Source organism: Pleurodeles waltl, chromosome 11 (assembly GCF_031143425.1).
Source record: "Pleurodeles waltl isolate 20211129_DDA chromosome 11, aPleWal1.hap1.20221129, whole genome shotgun sequence".
NCBI lineage: Eukaryota > Metazoa > Chordata > Amphibia > Caudata > Salamandridae > Pleurodeles > Pleurodeles waltl.
Window position 1 is genome coordinate 345422697 of NC_090450.1, and position 15636 is coordinate 345438332.

At 45.3% G+C, this 15636-nt stretch overlaps 1 long non-coding RNA gene across 1 annotated transcript; it reads left to right on the plus strand.

Annotated features, from left to right (window-relative positions):
• The first annotated feature begins 7754 nt into the window (after nt 1–7754).
• LOC138265704 (uncharacterized) lies at nt 7755–15340 on the plus strand. Its single transcript, XR_011199407.1, has 3 exons — nt 7755–7907; nt 10635–13685; nt 15104–15340. It is a non-coding gene; the product is annotated as an uncharacterized lncRNA (long non-coding RNA).
• Nucleotides 15341–15636: the final 296 nt, after the last annotated feature.

Below are 15636 nucleotides of genomic sequence, written 5' to 3' on the forward strand. Positions count from 1 at the left end.
ATGAGTCGGGCGGAAGCGTTTTGGATGCGTTGGAGGCATTGTAGGAGTTTGGATGAGATACCGGTGTAGAGGGCGTTGCCGTAGTCGAGTCTGCTGCTGACGAGGGCTTGGGTTACTGTTTTTCTTGTTTCTGTTGGGATCCATTTGTAAACTCTGCGGAGGGTGTTGTAGCAGGAGGAGGAGATGGCGCTGACCTGCTTTGACATGGAGACTGAGGAGTCGAAGGTGAAGCCGAGGTTTCGTGCGCTGTCGGTGTGGTCGGCCACCATGAGTTGCCCCAGGTGGAGGGGGTGTGCCCAAGGATGAGGACCTCTGTTTTGTCTGAGTTCAGTTTTAGCCGGCTGTCTCTCATCCAGTCGGCGATGGCTTTTAGTCCCTCGTGGAGGTTGGTTTTGGCGGTGTGCGGGTCCTTGGTGAGTGTGACCGGGTGTTCCCGGCACAGAACGCTCCCAGTGACGTATCGGATGGTGCCGATACGTCATTTCCGCGTCTCCCCGTTGTCGGGGAAACGCGACTAGAGCGAGGCTGGCTGAATGCCGTTGCCAGGGAAACCATTATGGTTCCCCGGCACGGCAATGGTGAAAAGAGGAACGCGCCACAACCGGAGGGGGAACCCGCCTGGGAAAAGGAGAGCAGGAGACCGGAGGAACCAACCAGCGAGAAGGAGCACCAAAACGGAAAACTAACGAGGACGGAAGAACGAGGAAAGCCTGAAGATCCCGAGGAGATCGAGCTGAAAACCCCTGGAAGGAGAGAGCAGCAGGAGGACCGCTACAACGCCAGCCACGACCCTGGAGGGTCGTGGCTAACCAAGGTACGGTCCTTGTGGACTCAGAAAAGGGGCACAACTAATAAAAGGACTGGGGAGGGGATATAGAGGAGGGGTGGAAAGGGAGGATTGATAAGGGGCACCTTGACCAGCACCCGTGTGACACCTTTATCCCACCAATATTAGATTATGGTCACATTCATTTCCCCAACTCCTCACTAGCACCAACCCCCTCCTTGTGTTTTTACCTTTTTCCCAGTCCATGTTAGAGAGAGAGAACAAAAAAACCCCTGTTATAGACCCCATACTTACCCGAGCGTTTTGTCCTTCTGTTTCCGGTACCGTCCTGGATTCACCTGAGAGGACAAGCCAGCATTCAACCTGAAGGAGACAACAAGAACCAATTAGAAGGAAACACCAATTCGGGGAAGCAGACGAACAAGACCACAATTGCGGGGAGACCCACCACCTCTGTTATACCACTTTATTTCCACCAATTAATTAGAATAAACCACGTACCTAATCAATTCCATACCTCTCCGTTGCCTTTATACTGTTCGATCTGTCACAGTGAGGGAGAGGATGAGTTGGGTGTCGTCGGCGTAGATGATGTTGAGGTTGTGCTGACGGGCCACTTGGGCGAGGGGGGCCATGTAGATGTTGAACAGCGTTGGGCTGAGGGATGAGCCCTGAGGTACACCGCAGAAGATGTTGAAGGCTTTGGATTGGTACGGGGGAGGCGGACTCTTTGGGTTCTGCCGGCGAGGAAGGATGCAGTCCATTCGAGGTCCTGGATTCCTGCTGCGTGGAGGTGGGATTTTAGGGTGTGGTGACAGAAGGTGTCAGAGGTGGCTGATAGGTCTAGGAGGATGAGGGCTGATGTTTCTCCATTGTCGAGGTGGCTTCTGATGTCGTCTGTGGCAGTGAGGAGGGCGGTTTCGGTCCTGTGGTTGCGTCTGAAGCTGGACTGGGAGGGGTCAAGGATGTTGTTGTCTTTGAGGTACCGGGTGAGCTGAGTGTTGATAATTTTCTCAATTACCTTTGCCAGGAAAGGGAGCAGAGAGATGGGCCAGAAGTTTTTCAGGTCCTTGGGGGTCCGCCTTTGGTTTCTTGAGAAGGGCTTTGATTTCTGCGTGTTTCCAGCTTTCCAGGAATCTTGCAGTTTCGAAGGAGATGTTGATGGCTTTCCGAAGGTGTGGTGCAATGGCTGTGTCTGCTTTGTTAAAGATATGGTGTGGGCAGGGGTCTGATGGTGATCCGGAGTGGATGGAGTTCATGGTCTCGCGGGTTTTGTCGTCGCTGATGATGGTCCAGGAGGTCAGTCGGCTGGAGCGGGTGGAGTTCATGGTGGGTGGGGTAGGAGCGTCCGGAGTGTGAGGGGAGTTGAAGCTGTTGTGGATGTCCGTGATTTTTCGGTGGAAGGCGGTTGCTAGGGCATCGCATAGTTCTTGGGAGGGGGTGATGTCGTTGACGGTGGTGTTTGGGTTGGAGAGTTCTTTTACGATGCTGAAAAGTTCTTTGCAGTCATGGGCGTTGTTTGCTAGGCGGGTCTTGAAGGAGGATCTTTTTGCTAGCCTGATGAGTTGGTGGTGTTTGCGTGTGGCATCCTTGAGTGCCGTGTGGTTGTATGGAGTGCGTTCGAGTAGCCATATTTGCTTGAGTTTTCGGCAGTGGCATTTGGAGGCTAGGAGGTCGTCGGTGAACCAGGTGGCTTTTTTGTTGATGTGGTTGTTGGAGGGTTTTCTGAGTGGAGCAAGGCGTCGGCGCATTCGTTGATCCATAGTTTGAGGTTGTGTGCGGCGATGTCAGGGTCGGTGGGGTTGACGGGCGGTTTCCGGGCTAGGGCGTTGGACAGTTGAAGTTCGGTGACTTTACCCCATCGTCGGCAGGGTGGTTGTTTGGTGAGGTGGTGTTCTGTCTGCTTCTTGAAGGTGAAGTGGACCCAGTTGTGGTCGGTCCAGGAGAGTTCGGTGGTATGGTTGAAGGTGACGTGGTTGCTTGTGGATAAGATGGGGTCAAGGGTGTGACCGGCTGTGTGGGTGGGTGTGTTGACGAGCTGTGTGAAGATGAGATTGGCGAGGTTTTTGGTGAGGGTGGTGGAGTTGGTGTCATTGTTGTTTTCGAGATGGAAGTTCAGGTCCCCGAGGAGGATGTAGTCCGTGGAGGCGAGTGTGTGGCCGCTGGCCAGGTCGGCGATGGCATTGCTAAAAGGTGGCCTAGGTCCTATAGATGAGTGTTCCTCTGAGCGTGGTGTTGGGGTCCGTGCGGACTTGGAAGTGAAAGAGTTTGGTGGCGCTGAAGGAGTCGTCCAGGGTGGTTTTGACTTCGAGGGTGGCTTTGTGGACGATGGCTATGCCTCCTCCGGTTCTGTTGGTGCGGTCTCGGCAAGCGACTTTGTATCCTTTCGGGATGGCTATAGCAATGTCGGGTGCTGAGGAGTAACACCAAGTTTCGGTTAGAAAGGCCACGTCCGGGAAGGTGGAGTCGAGCAGGTCCCAGACTTCGATGGCGTGCTTGCGTGCTTAAGCGGGTGTTGAGGAGTATGCAACGGAGGTGGTTGGTCTTAATCCTAGGAGGTATGTGGGCTCTGTTGCAGGTGAAGCTACAGTTGTGGCAGGAGAAGGGTCCGTGCGTACTCTTTGGAGAGGCCTGGAAGCAGGTGGTGTCTCGGCTGGTGTTGAGTGCGCGGAGGTTGTTGGCATCGTAACGAATGCTGGCGGGGTGGCTGTTGCTGGGGCCAGGGGTTCTGGCGCTGGGGGCGGTCCAGACGTGGACGGGTGCAGACGGGCTTGCCTTTGGCGCGCCAGCGGCACGGTCGCGCCGCGGCTGCCATAAGAAGAGGGGAGGGTGGGAGTGGCAGCTGGGAGACGGGAGGGCAAATGAGAGGGCTGGGGGGTGGGGTCGCAGGGGATGCAGCGGCAGGAAATAAGCAAAATCAGGAGGTGGCAGCAAGGAAAACGGGATGGAGCGCGGAAGGCAGTAGCAGGGTCAAAGGTTGCTCCCTGTCACCGCGCCACGGCTGCCATAAGAGGGGAGGGTGGGAGAGGCAGCTGGGAGACGGGAGGGCAAATGAGAGGGCTGGGGGGTGGGGCCGCAGGGGACACAGCAGCGGGAAATTGGCAAAATGAAGCAGTGAGAAGGAGGGGGAGGCTGGAGGGGCTGCAGGGGACGCAGCGGCGGGAAATTTGCAAAACGAAGCGGTGAGGAGGAGGGGGAGGCGGGAGGGGCGTCAGGGGATGCAGCGGCGGGAAATTGGCAAAACAAAGCGGTGAGGAGGAGAAGGAGGGGGGAGGGTCTGCAGGGGACGCAGCCCCTGGGAAAAAAATAAAATCAGGAGGTGGCAGCAAGGAAAACGGGATGGAGTGCGGAAGGCGGAGCGGGGAGCGACCTGCTTGCAGTAGCAGGGTCAAAGGTTGCTCCCTGTCACCGCGCCGCGGCTGCCATAAGAAGAGGGGAGGGTGGGAGTGGCAGGCGGGAGGGCCTGACAAATGAGGGGGGTGGGGCAGCAGGGGACGCAGTGGTGGGAAATTGGCAAAACGAAGCAGTGAGAAGGAGGGGGGAGGCGGGAGGGGCCACAGGTGACGCAGCAGTGGGAAAAAAGCTAAATCAGGAGGTGGCAGCAAGGAAAACGGGATGGAGTGCGGAAGGCGGAGCGGGGAGCGACCTGCCTGCAGTAGCAGGGTCAAAGGTTGCTCCCTGTCCAGCAGTAATTATCTAAGAACTCCCTCCAGAATAGACCCACTGAGAGGTTGAGTGCGCCCTATTAATACTATCCTACAAGGGTGGGTAGAGATGGTCAATGATGAAACATGACGCTAAGTGTGTGAGACCACCTCTTTTAGAAAGGTGGAACCCCCAAGCTAGCTGATCCAACACAAATATTCTTAGATGGGGCTATGTTTAGAACATAACCGAATCTTTCCTTCTCTTCCCTCCCACACCTTTGGTGTTTGACAGTGGTAATTCAAACCCACTTTTGTTCTTTAGAATAGCACACTCAAGCACTGCCATAATAAGACACTATACACATTTAGGTGTTTTATATCAACAGTCTCTCTGTCCATGAGTAATAACCACACAGAATATAATTAACACAGCACTTATGCATGTTAGCAGCGAGAATGAAACTAACAGTTTTATCATAATTAAAATGTTCTAGCAGCCTACCTCCTTAAGAACTTCTTCCAGACTATGAGAGTATAGAGTAGCTAATTTGCCACAAAAGAAAGGGGAGCGAGGTACTGCTTCTTTTCCACCCTCCCTGCCATCTGTTTCTACACACACAAATGAAGAAATGGAGGAATAAAACTACTCAGGTGACCTTGGAGAAACACATAGATCTCAAAAATAGCCCTCACCCACTAGTAGTCGCATGCTTCATCATAGGGCCTGCTTCAACATCCCTTGGCAGACCAACATCAGGGGATGGAGCATAGGGGTTTAGGAAAGACAATACACATACATACATAAAGATCTAGTCTGCAGCATAAACAAGAAGAATTAAAACTACCTCATTGGTGACCTACTCCCTTTTATTTGGGCTCCCTGGATAGGATTAAAATCACATTACAGTGATGTGATATAGGGGAATTAGTGCCCCTTCATCCCTACTGCCTGTTTTTTCTGTTGACATTTCAGCTGTTTTCTGATTGGCTCTATGGGTCACTCGGCCTTCCTCAGGACCAAAGATCCAGCTTCTACAATGCCGCTTAACAACTAATTTCAATACAGGGAAGAAAGGATACCGTTATCCAAGAAGAAATTACCTCTTTTTCCAGTATTACCTAATCACACTGATTCGTATGAAAACCAAAAAGAAGTAAATCGATATCAATGCTCAAAACTTAAAATCACTGCATCTCTCCAGCGTGCTCATGAACCTGCCCCCACCTAAAATATATTATAACGAGGATTTTTATAGTTCAACTTCTTAAAGGAAATTCCTATAATAGAAGTGACAATTACACTTCATTGACCTGCCTGTGGAGAAAAACTGCCCCCACACTAAACATAGCACCCAGACAAAATCTTGTCAATCCAGTGATGTCCATGGGGGATATGAATACGGCTTACTGATCACAGCTTCTTTGAAACTGGAGCACGACCGTCAGCATCTCCCTGTAGTCACATACTGTTGTATAAATCAGAGAGTCTGTTAAGCATCTCACTGCCGTTTTGATGTTTATGGCCTCCTGCTCCTTATGCCACCTGGGCTTCTACTACATTACATAGTTGTCAGGCACAAGGAAAATAGGACAGAGTGCCCAGGTCAGCTCATCTTTTGTTGATAAGTCGTATGTATGGAACTCTGTTACCTGGTTCATCCTGCAGTCACCCACTTTCTATTTTTACTTGTTTTCCTATATTATGGGGTATCCCCATTTATACCACAGTTCTGGGTGATCATGTCAACTAAATGGCCATGTATCACCCTGCAGTGCCTGGTTGTTTGCTCCGTCTGAAGATGGTCAGACGTCCCAGGTCAAACAGGATTACTTTAGAAGCCATCCCAGAGTCATTAGATGATCATCTAACTACTTTAGAAGTCATTTTCTTGTCATCCTACATCATCAAGCTCTTGAAGTCATCAGCTAGGTTTGGAAACTTGCCCCGACAATTTGAGGATGACTTCAAAATTAGTTGTTGATGACTTCACAAGATGTGACTGTTCCTGATGATTTCAGGATGACTTGAAAACTAGTTTTCGATTACTTCACAAGATTAGTTTGTTCATGATGTTTTGACGATGATTTGAAAATGAGTACTGATTTGTTCCCAAACTCTACTTGCATTCAACAAGAGGACAGGCTTTATGACGGTCTGGGGAAGATTTGTTGATTATTTGTAGAGCATATCTACAATTTTGGTTTATTTTTTGTTAGGAAAGTTTTACCCATTATGCTATTTGCGATGTCAGAATTCCCTGCCGATTACTGCACAATGTACACCATTTTAAATAATACATGTATCTTGAATTATATACAAATAAGCATCCTGAGTATGACACTACTGTGTTTTGGGTAAATCACTGTTAATCATTGCCATTTTTAAATACCTTTAAACATCTTTAATAAACACAATTGATAAAAGAAAGATTCAAGCATGAAACTGACATGTAATTAATATTAATGTTGCAAATGAAGCATTGAAGACAGAACCACTGCAATCAAGTTAAAATGTAGTATGCAATAATGGAGCAGGGTAGACTAAATTAAGCAGCAGGGTGAGGCAAAGTATGGTGCATATACTACAATCAAATACATCAAAAATATAAAGAATATGCTGTGTTATTCAACACATGCATATGCAGCAGTATTTAACCATGCTGCACATAAGAAATACACGAAGGACCAGCGCTAATTTGCTTTTCAGTTCTAGAAGGTGCGAAAAACTGCATTGCTTTGTGACAGGAATTGTTTGCATTAATCCTATACAAGGAAACAAAAACATATTAGTCAGGCCCCCTTTTCAAACCTAGCGCAGCACTCAAATTCAGCTGCAGAAAACTGATGGACAAAAACACGGTGAAGTTTTGTTTCCAATAAATAACTTTTCTCCTTTTCAGAATCTTGTTAGATTCAGAGGAATGCTGGTGCTCCGTGATCCTGTTTGTAACTCTCCAGTGTCCCCAGGGGTTTCACACCCCTTTAATGCCTGCTGTGCTGTATGAATAAGGAAGGTAGCGTTGCAGGCGACGCCTTAAAACAATTAACTTCTTTTCATGGTGGGCTGTTACGCGAGAGAGAAATCTGAGTGTTCTCAGGATTATAACTAATGTGTATGCTACTGCAATACTTTACCAATTTGAGTTTAGAACATTAAGGAAAAGTTTAGAGACAAACCTGAAAAAAACAAAACTTCACCAGCAAAATGTTTGTTGGCTGGCACTTCAAGCTTAAATTCATTTAGAGAAACGCAAATGCTTTGACACCTGGCTTACGCACATCCTGTGGCGCCGGAAATTACGTCACAGCCTGCACCGGCCGGGTCTCTTGTGGGAACAATGCAACATGAAGGTATTTTCATCGAGGTCTCATAGTGCCATGGCGATTCCTTGCTCTTATTTTTGCCACCTTCAGGAGTTTCACGGTGTATGGGAAGATTTACTCAGGAGGCAGACATCGTTTTCGGGCAGCAGGTAACAGGGGCATTTTTTTCTTCGTTATGGAGATTATCACCGTTTAAAAGGCATCTGGCAAATAAAATCATTATATTTCTGTCGCAGAGCTAACTGGGGTCTGAAATGTACCCTTTGGAGTGAATCCACTTTATGTGATTTCTGTGGCATAGGAGTTTTGATCTGCAGAGTATTAGTTTGCAAATCTTATTTTTAACTAACGAAAAATATGAAATATTTATAAATAATTGTATTTTTCCGCTCCAGTATGTTTCTTTCCTTATGTTGCACAACTTGCTACCACAATGTTTATCCAAACAATAGCAATTAAGAGGTTTGTCACATTTCGCAGAAAAAAATACCGGCCGTCTCTTCATGTTTTAAACAGTTGCTGTCATTCTTAAGTAGAACTTTATATGCCTGTATTCATTTTTAACACAGCCTTTCTACTTTTGTTTTCTTTAACTGTCGATTTGGGGTCATTAAGGATGTTGCAGAATACATCTAATATTGTTTTCTTCTCACGTGATAATGTGTAATTATAAGGGAAAAATACTGTAATTAGGGAATTTTTCTAACTTTTATACCACCAGGAAGATTTTAATACTGGACGTGCGGTACAAAACTGGTCAGGTGGCAACTATAGCAATAATAGCAACACCTACCAAGAGACATTCCTCTACCAAAATTGTAGCTAGCTATTATTTTCAGAAATGTATCCTTTCACTTTCTTTAAGTTTTTTACTGCACCGACCACCACAAGCATTGTCACATAAATGACTACCAATATTGTGTGAATAAAAGTCTGTGGTATGCGTTCTGGGATCAAAACCCTTAACTGCATTTTGCATGAGGTTATTTGCACCAGGCCCATTAAACCACTGAGTTCTGACCACACCCTTTCTAATAGTATATGAAATTAAACATGTACAATGAGCGATAACTCAGTGGGTTAAGCGCCACAACTTTAGGGGCAGTCTGAAACCTTGTGGGGTGAACTCAGCCTTTTATCTATCCAATATTATTTCACACCACTACTCTACCACTCTCTATGCCACTCCACTCTGCTCTTCACCATTCCGCTCTACACCTCTCAATGCTACTCTACTCCACCCCTCTCCACTTTACTCTACGCCACCCCACTCAATGCCACTCTACAGCACTCCGTGGCACTCTATTCTACGCCACTCAACTCTTCTCAATGCCACTCTGCGTCACTCCACACAATGTCCTTCTATGCCACCCTGCGCTACTCTACACCTCTCTACGCCATGCCACTCGACTCTGCCTCTCTACTCTACGCCACTTCACACATTGACATTCTACACCATTCTGTGGCCCTATACTCCGTGCCACTCTACTTCACTTTATGCCACTTTACTCAATGCCACTCTACTTTACATCACTACACTCTACTCTTCTCTACTGTGTGTCACTCTACTCCACCCCACTCTACACAACTCCACACAATGCTATTCTATAGCACTGTATGCCACTCTATTCTACCCTATGCCACTCCTCTCTATGCCACTCTGTCCCACTCCACTCTGCTGCAATCTATGCCACTCCACTCTATGCTACTCCAATCCACTCCACCCCATTCTATACTACTCGACTACATGTCACTATGCCACACCGCATAGAGGCACTCTATGCCACTCCACTATATGGCATTCTGTGGCCCGCTACACCCCTCCGCTCTATGCCACTCCTCTCTACTCTTTGCCACTCTACTCTATACAACTCCACTGTATGGCACTCTACACCACATCACTCTACTATGTGCCACTCCACACCACTCAATGGTGCTCTACACCACTCCACACAATGTCACTCTATGGCATTCTACACCACTCTACTTCACTCCCCTCGCCGCCACGCTACTCCATGCCACTCCACTCAGTGCCACTCTACTCTCCGCCACTTTACAGTACTCTACCCTATGTCACTCCACGTTACCTCACTCCACTTTGCTCTACATAACTCCACTAAGTTTTAGCCATGCTGCTGTACAACATGTCTAAAGGACATTGGCAAAGACAATAGATCTCACATAAACATTGGCAAAGTCAACAGGTTGTGTCTGTTTTATTGTGCCTGCATACCGATTTAGGGGCATATTTATACTTGTTTTGTGTACACCTGTAATGCACCTTGCAGTGCTTCTTTAACTTTAAGAGCACTGTCTGAATCTTGTTTTTGCATGGAAGTGGTTTCCAGCTGAGGATTCTCTGAAGTCTCCTCTTGTGTTGGTTTGGCCACCTCAATAATATCGCTATCAGTAGCAAATACTATCTTTATGCCCCCTGACAGCAGTGCCAGTTTCTCAGGCTGCCCATACTTACTTTCTTTACAGGGGGAATTATAAAAACATAGCTAGAAAGAGATTCAAATCTAGTTGGAGTATTTTGATTCCTTGAGTGATGTTTGTTAATCAGTGCTGCACTTGAGTAGAAAGACTCCAAAACATTCACACATGCAACAGACATACAAACATACAACACATGAAAGAAATACAACAAGCACAGCACCCTCTTATAGCAAACCCTCTGAAATCACACACATAAAATACACATTCAGCACTCGCAGCACATATAACACACATGCAAAACACAATGCACACACAACACACACAAACATACAACACACACGCACGCAATACAAACATACACACAAGAACCAACACGTACTGTGTGATACAACTAACAAAAAACACACATGATTGTGTTTATCACTGGGGCCACACAGGATCCAGAGGCCATGCTGAAAACCCTGACAACCAGCAGTGAGGGAAAATCTGCTGGCCTCATCCCCCAAGATAATGCCTCGATAAATCATTCTGTGCTACAAGAGTTCAGCGCAATTCTGAGACGTATCTCCTCTGCAAGGAGCAGCGCCGGGGGTGAGTGACGGCTGCGCATGTGCAAGCTTCTCTGCTTTGGAAAGCTTCAGCAAAGAGGGCTTCTGAACTAATGCTAACTTTAAGACTAATGGCTGCGCGGGGCAAAACCAATGAGTGGGTTTAGCCAGTGTATTGAAAGCAGGAACGAGGGCTGTGGCAAAAGAAAGAGCTGCTCTTCTGCAGACGTTCTGCAGTAACATTTAGAGGCCTTTGTAAAGCAGTATTCACTGGCTTCCATACAGTAATAGCCTCATCCCTTCATGTGGGTTCCTTGGGTATTATTCACAGGCTTTCCTACTGTACTAATCAGATGTCTTGCTAGTTATCACATGTTGCTTGTCTCCACAGATAAAATAGAAATGTAATGGTGTACGCAGACAAAGCACTCCTTTGACATGCATGACATTAAATACATTGATCTGACTTCAGTTATCTCTATCTCAAGCTGACGAGAAATAGGATTGGACAGTCAAACTAAAGCATAACAAACCGTCATTTCTGTTTTTCAGCTAACAGACAAATCTATCAACTACAAAGTGATGCTTTGCTGACTAAACAAATCGCAAACATGTGCGCTCTCTCATCCAAAATCTCTCTAGCTGCAACACTGGAATATTACATTACATCATATTAACGTTTTTGTTTTACCATTGACAGTGCTCACGCTACCTTTATTTGAAGGTATTCTTAATTTTAAACTCATTTTAGACAAAACATCTGTGCAAAATAATCAAATGCAAACAGGAGGTTAGGCACGCATATGAATGACAAAGGCAGAGTCGGACTGACCTATAGGGCTACCAGGCAACCTTAGGGTTTGGCCTGACAGCAGTGGTCAATCTGTAAATAAAAACGTGCTGTGCCCAAAGTTCTCCTCTGAAACACGTGGCTACTGTAAGTAGATGTGCGAGCACAAAATACTGAGGCCGGGTAATCCTAAAGCAATCTCAGATCTCTTTAATACATTTAAAGCCACTCCCGCCCCTTCAACTCAAGCTTGCAACTTTCTGCTTTCTGCCATTGTAACACTGTTCAATAGTTCCCTTCCTCAGTCTATCCCTAGTGTCTTTTTCTCGCATTAAATGCCTGATGCAAAAAACATAAGTGCTGGCCCTCAAAAAAAAGTACCAGTACCAATCCCCAACCCTGACAACCACCCGCTCAAATTAAGTACTGCCTGATAGGTCAGTGTGTGGCCCATTTTGTATTACAATTTATTGGTTCGTTTACGGCCTAGTGGGCCAGTGTTTACTGTGGATTTCCCTAATGTTACATTGCCTCTCGCAAGCAGAAATGCATGTAGTGTCCCATACCTTACAAAACATATATTCTATTCAAAGTGTCTTTTACAAGTTAAAACTGCTGTTTTTGCAAACATGGGCCTCTTTATTTAGATATTTGATTCACTTATTATGGACACTTTTACTTTGGTTGCCGGGCCTATTTTCTGCCCCAGTCCGATCCCTGAAAGGAACTTTTTTAGGTTGAGCAGAGCAGCTCGCAAGCGCTGCTTTTTCCAACGTGTTGGTATCTATGTGGGCTTTTAACCACGCCCACAGAATGCCCATCACTATCACTCGTTTGTGGGCTTGCCTTTCAAAAATCCTTTCTTATCATTGGTAAATGCTTTATGTTTGTCCCTCCTTGTGGCAGTTTTGTTACCGCCTTGGACACTGACCCTGTTACACAGATAATTGCACGATTGCGGTATGTTTGACTGCGAGCTAACTTCTTTTTCCTTTTGTCTCTCCTTCGCATTCGCACTCATGGCAGCCATGGCGCTTTGAATCAGCTCGCTTATGTCAACTGTTTTTTACTTTTCATTTTCAATTCATGTGGCAAGAAAAGTATAGTTAGGAATTAACTATGCTAATAGCTCTAACTGGAGGAAACGCGAGACCCATTGCATTGAAAATGCTTGTTTTGTTTGCATTTAACTACTTGTAATATGCTGAACAGGGCTACACATGTAGAATGGAAAGCAGAATCTTGGACTTGATGCACTACTCTGACCCGGAGCTGGTAAGGAGAGTTAGCACAAACAGAGACTAGGTGGGGCATTTGGCAGCATGAGTGGGATAGCACTTGGGGGTTGATTGTACAGGAATACTGCGCGCTAAGACACAGCCGACTCCAGTAATCCATAAAGCACTAGAGGAGCATCAAGGCAGGAAAGAAGAAGATTGGAGTCTGCGGCCAGACCTGCAGTAAACTGGATTGGTCCTGAGAGCATGAGAAACATGAAGTAATACAAGAAAAAATAAGACCTTTACAGGGTGAAAATGACTACTTAAAAGGTACGTGAAACTGATAATTTAAAACCAGGTCACATAACCCCCTGCGCCTAATTCTCTGACACTTTCTTTTCCACCTCTCACCCGCATAGCTCAAAAGTATGTTTGCGTGTACCAAATGTAATGACTTTAAAAACTTTACTGCATAGTAGCACAGTTATGAGACACACATGAACATTATTTGGTCGTTCAACATTTGTAGGGAGCACTGTTTTTGACATATTCAAGGACACTAAGAAATGCAGCATTATCTAAACTATGCAGTGTTTTTTTTTTTTTTATAGTACATAAGGTGACTTGCTTTATTTTCCACTCTCTTACCATATTTGTTCCCTTAGACTCCGATAGTATTCCTGTAGTACTGATAGTTTATGTTTGAGAAACACACTCCGTATAGATTTCAAAACACCATCCACAACCTCTGCTTTTATTTTTTTTTACAGAATGTATATATACTGACATGTATGATAATGCTATATTATATGCAGGCTGATCTGCAGCACCGACTGAAGAAATCTAATGGGCCCTCCTGAGTACCAAATGCCCTACTCCTGAAAAGAGCATTGCACAAGGATCAACTAGTAACAACCATTCAAGTCAAAGGTATTTACTGTTTGTGTAAAAATGGTAACGATATCTTTGTTGTGAGTCTTAAAACCTTTTGACATATGTTGTCCTCCTAGCAAATCACATTGGAAAAGCATTCCATCATTGCTGTTTTGTATTCTCTCCCTCTCCATTCTTCCAACCACTCATTTCCAAAGGAGCAAGTCTTTTCTGGTCTCATGAAAAAGACTCAAAACCATAGAATCTTAGTGTAAACTACACTGATGGCACACTGTGTTCCCAGCTTTATTTCAGACTTTGCTTGGCAGAGTGAGTAATAGTGCAGTATGAAGGCTTGTATTTGCCGTACCATACTGGTAGCCAGAGAGGTTTCTTAACTTTGTTCTAGAAAGGGGCGATGCAAGCAAAGTTTGATATCAAAGCTCCTTCAGTGCCCATCTTGAAGAAGCCGTATCTTGAGGCAATGACTGTTTATCCTCTGTTTGCATAGGTGACATCTGTTGACTGCAGTTACTGGTAGTGGGAAAACATTCTTTTGGGTTTCACTTTTCTACATTTCTACTTTAGCCTGTCTCTCTTCTTTCCTGCTATGATCTCTACATTTCAAAATCCAGACAGACAGTGTCTAAAGATGTTACCATGTAAAACTATAACAAAAAGAACAGATGATGGACGGAATGCTGAACAAATCAAACATTCACCCCCAGTCACAGATCTGGGTTTAATCCATCGTTTTTTTTGTGCTTTTTTTTTTTGCTCACCACACCAGCCCAGTTTGGACCCAGCCATATGCAAATCAGTCTTGACCCTGCTGCCCATGGGAACAGTCCAGCCCAAACTACCAGGCCAGGTCCTCCCCGGACCAGAAACAAGCATCCTGGGACCAATTTCGGGGTATCACCCCTCATAAGCCAGGCTAGCTTGAATCCTGTGGCACAGTGAGCACGGGACCCACATCTGGGCATACCCTTCCCACTTCGGGTGACAAAAGCAAAAAGAACAGATGCTAGACGGAATGCTGAACAAATCAAACATTCACCCCTAGTCACAGATCTGGGTTTAATCCATTGTTTTTGTAAAAAATATGGCATCCCCTGGGGCAGAGCTGAGATCCTCCTCACTTGAAAAACAAAAAGGAAACAGTATGTTCCCAGATGAGCCTTTTGTAGCAACATCCGCATTCTGCCCCATCACTTGTCAAGATCAGAGATTGATATTTTCTTTTGTTACCTACAATCCTATAAATGACTTAATTGTGCATGTGCTCTTTTTTGCACCTATGACAGTAGCAATCCCTAAGCGATGTGCATATACTGTTAACTTTGGAACTCTTATGTCCATAACATCTTATCATGCTCACTGTAAATACATTTGCTGCTTCGTGAAGGCAGGTTAGCCTGATAGAAGCAAGGTATTAATCTATTCTTATTGTTTTTTTTTTTTTTCTTTTTTAGAGTTACGACACCTGTGTACAAGGTCCAACAGCTTGCAATCTCCAAACAATAAATCTATGAAGAAAAAGCTTGCAATAAAAATGCTGTCAAAGGAGAAATAAAGAAAATTCTGAATCTGAAAACTTAGAACAATTCTGCTAGTTTCCACTGACTATTTTTATTTTTGCATATCTTTAATATTGTCTTATATAGTATCCTGAATTCCTATGGGATGAAGCCTGCGTTTTAACTTAATAAAATTAAATAGCAATATGTAATTCAAGTCTATTTTGTTTCAATAAGCAAGTCACTATGTTAAAAAAAACATTGTATAATAAACTGTACCTCGGAGGAAAGCCCCTATTAGTATGGGTGAACGTCACAAGATGCAGTACTGCTTTTGAATACTAACTATATAACCTTTTTGCTGGCACCTACTTTTCGCACAGTTTCATATCACTGGCCAACTTTTACTGTGATGATGCGCAAAATTATTTGTAGGGCTCACAGTTTTATGTTTTTTATTTTTTTAACAGTTCTGTCTGTATTTGTCC